Below are 6,262 nucleotides of genomic sequence, written 5' to 3' on the forward strand. Positions count from 1 at the left end.
CTCGCATGTTTTTGGGAAACTTGGCAAATCCTTCAAGTGTCTGCTCAGTGAAATGGGACATAGCGTGACATGTTGGCTTTATGTATGGCAGGTCGGAGGATGAGTTGGATGTCTGGCTTGAAAGTTAGTTAATAATAAGAAGCAGGGTGAAAAAGCTCAGTGAAAAAGTGAGTAATTGTTGTGAGGGTTATATTGTAACACACCAAATTTTTTTTTTTAAAATAATTTAACTCAACCATAGTTGGGTTACAGCCACCCAACACATTTTTATATCAATAATTTTAATATAAAATATTTTATAATTAACATTTCAGATAAATTTTTACCTCCTACATGCCATTAGGCTAAATCACATTTGTCCATCCTTATACTCCCAACAAGTAAACTAAATCACATTTGTCCATCCTTATACTCCCAACAAGTAAAATAAGCAATTTAATAAATTTTCAACACAAGCCAGTTATTTGGCCTTATAATCATGCCATTTTAACCAATCCAAAGTAAACCAAATATTAAAATTACAGTCATCCAAATTGTACTAAAAATAGAAATAGTTTGAAAGGCATGATTACATTTATATATTCATATAATTGACAATAAACAAAAAGCCCTAATATTGGCAATATAACACATTATAAATCATAAATTAAATACCCAAAAGAGACAGTGGATCTATACCACTAAGCCTCTGGGACTCCTCCACGTGTCACTCGTGGCTCTTCTCCTGAAAATTGTTAACCACATAATGAGACTCAAAAGTCCCAGTAACCAAAGCCAATTTATGATAGTGTATACAAACAGTTAAGTGTGTGCTTACTAAGTAGAATTAAAAATAATATAATTCCAACAAATATAAAAAAAATATTACAATACACACAAACAACCATCCTTATATCCCTCCATTAACCTCGAGCCGTAGCCCTCACTCGGTGCTAAATTACCCGGCCAAAGGTAGATTAGCCCGAGCCCTTACAAGCCACCTATTGAGCTCCAATAGGGGCGTACCACGTGGCACATAAATACAACAATAATAGCAAGTCTCCCAACACCTCCCACAATAATTAAACAAATTCATAATAATATTGCACAATTATACAATATTACAAAATTCATAATTTTCTCAATAATCACCCAATTAACATGAAGTAACACTAATCACAAATTAAAAGCATGGTTACCTTGTGGCTTTTTCAATAAATTATTCCTTAAAATTTCTCTCTCACCACAATCTTCACCAGTAATACAATCTACAAATAACATATTATTTATAAATATTAGTTTCAATTTTTGAAACTAATAAAATAATTCTAATAATAGAATTAAAAATATAACATAATTCCTAATCTCAATCTTAATACAAATCTATAGTTAATACTATTAAGTAAAATTTTTAACTCCTCTTTTAATTATCAATAAACATTAATAATCTAAAAATCAAATTTTAAACTAATTTCTATTATCAAAATTTTCTTTTTATTTTATAAATTCGTACCTAAAATACCCAAAAATTAAAAATTAAGTCTCTAGCTTAGAATCATAATCCTATAACCATAATAATTCATTTCTCATCCCAAATAATCATCTAAACCTCAATAAATCAACATATATTTTCAGATCTAGTTTAGAATTTGATCCATAAGCCACAGATTCAAAGATCATCAACAAATTTATACTCTAGAACATTTATTATACTACTGACAACCTCAAAAACTATATTTATTCAACATAAATTCATCCCTCTTCCAGATCTTAAATTTTCTACCACTACAAACTCAGAAACTAAAGAAGAAGGATGACTAAGAAAAATTTTTAGAACACTTACTTAGTCTTAAAAAGCTTAAAATCACACCCTAAATATCCTATTAAAAACTCTTACCTTAAAAATTTAGATATTTCGCACCGGCAACTCGCTTCTCTCCGCCTCAGCTCGCGCGCAGGAAAAGAATTGAAGAAATGAAAGGAAACGGGTGAGTTTTATAAAAATTCAGTGGGTCCCACACATTTTTTTTATTCTTTTCTCTCTCTTCTTTCCTTCTTTTTTTTTATTATTTTATTTTACTGTTCATGCGCGGCGGCTGAAAGTTTCCTTGTTTTTCTCCTTTCTTGTTTTTACACCTTTTCTTTTTTTTTTTTATAATAATAATAATAATTTAATAATATTTTTTATTATTATTTTTTTTTTTTTATTTATTATTTTTTTTAGAATTATATCCTAAGTTAGATTTAATAATCATTTTCTACTAATTTATTTACCTTTAAATATTTTTCAAAATTTCTATTAACCCAAATTAACTATTAAAATTTAAATTGGGATGTTACAATTCTCCCCTCCTTTTAAAATTTTGTCCTCAAAATTTGAAGTTAGTAACTATTAACTACTTACTTAATCAAAAAGACGAGGATAATCACGTCGCATACTGTCCTCGGTCTCCCACGTAGCATCACCTGGAGTTGTGCTCTTCCAGATTACTTTAACCAATCTAATGGTCTTATTTCTTAATTGCTTGTCCTTATAATCCACAATCCTTTCTGGTTCAGCTCTGAATGTCAAATTCTCCCTGAGTTCAATTTCCTCGGGTTCAATTATATGGGAAGGATCTGGTTGATACTTTTTCAGTTGTGACACATGGAATACATTGTGTATACCAGCAATTTGGGGTGGTAATGCTACTTGGTACGCTACTGGTCCAACTCGTTTTAAGATCTCAAAAGGCCCCATAAACCTTGGTGTCAATTTCTTAGCCTTAATAGCTCTTCCAACACCAGTTACCGGAGAGATTTTCAAAAATACATGGTCACCTACTTCAAACTCAAGCGATCTTCTCCTCTTATCCGCATAACTCTTTTGTCTACTTTGAGCTGTGAGTAATTTTTGCTTGATTAAAGCAATCTTTTGGGTAGTCTCATCAACAATGTCTGGCCCCAAAACAGTTCTCTCACTTAATTCTGTCCAACACAGTGGCGATCTACATTTTCTTCCATACAATGCCTCATAAGGTGCCATCTGAATGCTAGAATGAAAACTATTATTGTAGGCAAATTCAGCTAATGGCAAGTGACTATCCCAATTACCTCTAAGCTCAATGGCACACGCTCTTAACATGTCTTCAAGAGTTTGTATGGTTCGTTCCGTTTGCCCATCGGTCTGGGGGTGGTAAGCGGTGCTAAAACTCAGACGAGTACCCATGGCTTCCTGTAATGACTTCCAAAAGTTTGATGTGAATCTCGGATCACGATCAGATACAATATTTGTCGGCACTCCATGCAATCTCACCACTTCTCTTATGTAGATTTCAGTTAATTTTTCAAGAGAATACTTGATATTAGTAGCAAGAAAATGAGCTGATTTGGTGAGTCGATCTACGATTACCCATATAGTGTCATGACCAGAAGATGTTCTAGGCAATCCTGTAATGAAGTCCATAGAAATGCTGTCCCATTTCCACTCTGGAATATCAAGAGACTGTAGCATCCCGGCTGGTTTCTGATGCTCAATTTTGACTTTCTGGCAAGTCAAACAACGAGTTACATGTTCAGTTACATCTCTCTTCATTCTTGGCCACCACCAACCACGTCTTAAGTCATGATACATCTTAGTTGCTCCTGGATGAATGGTATATCTACTCTGATGAGCCTCCTCAAGTAGGATATTTTTCAATCGAGTATCATTAGGCACACACACTCTACCTTTATATCTTACGACATCATCATCGGTCACATCAAAATGTTCAGCCTTTCCAGCCCCAATCTCTACCCTAATCTTATTCAAATAATCATCCTTCTGTTGCGCAATTCTGATTTCTTTCCAAAAATTATTCTCAAATTCAGTAATGTGTAGAGCAGCCAAACGATTCTCGACTACTTCTACATTTACTGCATGGAAACTACTCCATAATTCATGTTCTCTGACCATCATGTGAGCAGTATGTACAAGCTTCCTGCTCAGAGCGTCGGCGACTACGTTAGCTTTCCCTGGATGATACTTTAACTCAAAGTCATAATCCTTCAAAAACTCAATCCATCTGCGCTGTCTCATGTTGAGCTCCTTTTGATCAAACAAATATTTTAAACTTTTATGATCACTGAAGACCTCAAAAGAAGAACCATAAAGATAGTGCCTCCAAATCTTCAAGGCAAATACCACAGCAGCAAGCTCCAAGTCATGAGTAGGGTAATTTTCTCATGAGGTCTCAACTGTCGAGAGGCATAAGCCACTACTCGATCCTCCTGCATCAATACACAACCTAAACCTTTCTTAGAAGCATCAGTATACAAGGTATAAGGAGCAGTTGGAACAGGTAAGGTGAGCACCGGTGTGGTGGTCAACCTCTTTTTTAGCTCCTGGAAGGCAACTTCACACTCGTTCGTCCAAATAAATGGAGCATCTTTCCTGGTCAACTTAGTCAAGGGCATTGCAATTTGTGAAAAACCCTTAATGAAACGACGATAGTAGCCTGCAAGACCCAAGAAACTCCTAATCTCTGTCACACTTCGAGGTTGCTCCCATTTCATCACTGCATCTATCTTACTAGGGTCCACCGCTACCCCTTCTTCTGAAACAACATGGCCTAAGAATTTAACTTCTTTAAGCCAAAAATCACATTTGCTCAACTTGGCATAGAGCTTGTGCTCTCTTAATATCTCCAAAACAATTTTAAGATGTCTAGCATGGTCCACCTCATCCCGAGAATAAATAAGTATGTCATCAATAAAGACTACAACAAATTCATCGAGATAAGGCCTGAAGATTCGATTCATATAATCCATGAAGACAGCTGGGGCATTTGTTAACCCAAACGGCATCACTAGAAACTCATAGTGCCCATATCTAGTCCTAAAAGCAGTTTTAGGGATATCCTCTGCTCTAACCCTCAATTGATGATACCCTGATCTTAGATCAATCTTAGAAAACACTGCTGAATTGACTAATTGGTCTAACAAATCATCAATTCGAGGTAAGGGGTACTTGTTCTTGATGGTTACCTTATTCAATTGTCTATAATCAATACACAATCTAAGGCTTCCATCTTTCTTTTTCACAAACAGTACCGGTGACCCCCATGGTGATACACTCGGTCTGATAAACCCCTTCTCTAACAACTCTTCAATTTGTCTCTTCAACTCAGCTAACTCCGATGGAGACATCCTATAGGGTGCCTTAGAAATAGGCCCCGTACCAGGTACGAGCTCAATCGAGAACTCAACCTCTCGTTCTGGAGGCAAACCGATCACTTCAGTAGGAAAGACGTCAGGGAATTCTCTCACTACTGGAATCTGATCTACACCTTCTTCAATCTCTGCCTTGATTGAGAAGAAAATCATAAAAGCTTGACAGCCCTTTCTTATACACTGTTCTACTTGAGCTGCAGACAACAACATAGGACTTTGGGACTCTACAGGGGTTACAGTAAGAGCTGAGAGTGACACACTCTTTTTCTGACAATCAAGTACAGCTCCATTTGCAGACAACCAATCCATCCCCACAATAACATCAATCCCAGACAAAGACAAACAAATGAGGTCTATGGTGGTCTTTCGACCCTCATACTCAACCTCTACATTTAGACATGCCTTAGCAGTCCTTACAGTCAAACCAGCAGGAGTAGAAATCTTCACATCAAAAGGTAAGGTACACACAGGCAATTTACATCTTTTCATACATTCATCAGACACAAAAGAGTGTGTAGCACCCGAATCAAACAAAGCACAAACATCATTATCAAGGATTCGGATTATACCTCGGATAGCATTAGGGTTGTTAGCAGCCTCTGGCCCAGAGAGGGCATACACTCGTGCTGGTACTGTAGGTCTCTGATCATTACCCCTATTCTGATTTTGATAGCAGAATCGGGCAATATGACCAGGCTTCTGGCAGATGTAACAAACCCAACAATCACCAGAATGAAACTTCCCACACTTACTGCATGCTTGATTACTAGCAGCACCGGAAGTAGGAATAGAGGTTGCTGGGCTCCTGTAGGACCCCTGACTCCCACTCTGATTCCCTCTGTAGCTTTGGCCCTTATGGTAGTAGCCCTTCTTCTTTGATTTCTAAAGCCTCCAAAGATTTGACTGCTCCTCTTCTCTACTCCACCAATGGGTCTGGTGTGGATAGGGGGTTTCCCATGAGGTTCTTTCCTCCTCTCTCTATCAGCTTCTAATCTAGCCTCTCTCTTCCTCCGAGAAACTATTCGAAGCTTATTGCACATCTCACTGAATGTCTTGATCTCAAAAGGGGCTAACTGTTCCCTTAGATCAGGCC

General features: G+C 36.8%; 1 long non-coding RNA gene across 1 annotated transcript; it reads right to left on the reverse strand.

Moving 5' to 3' along the window:
• Window positions 1-512: 512 nt before the first annotated feature.
• On the reverse strand, window positions 513-1,374 carry LOC129300956 (uncharacterized). Its single transcript, XR_008590876.1, has 2 exons — window positions 1,179-1,374; window positions 513-724 (listed from the first exon to the last, which is right to left on the reverse strand). It is a non-coding gene; the product is annotated as an uncharacterized LOC129300956 (long non-coding RNA).
• Between the last annotated feature and the right edge of the window lie 4,888 nt (window positions 1,375-6,262).

The sequence above is a fragment of the Prosopis cineraria genome, unplaced genomic scaffold (genome assembly GCF_029017545.1).
Source record: "Prosopis cineraria cultivar Desert tree isolate PC_DT_omini unplaced genomic scaffold, ASM2901754v1 PC1823, whole genome shotgun sequence".
Lineage (NCBI taxonomy): Eukaryota > Viridiplantae > Streptophyta > Magnoliopsida > Fabales > Fabaceae > Prosopis > Prosopis cineraria.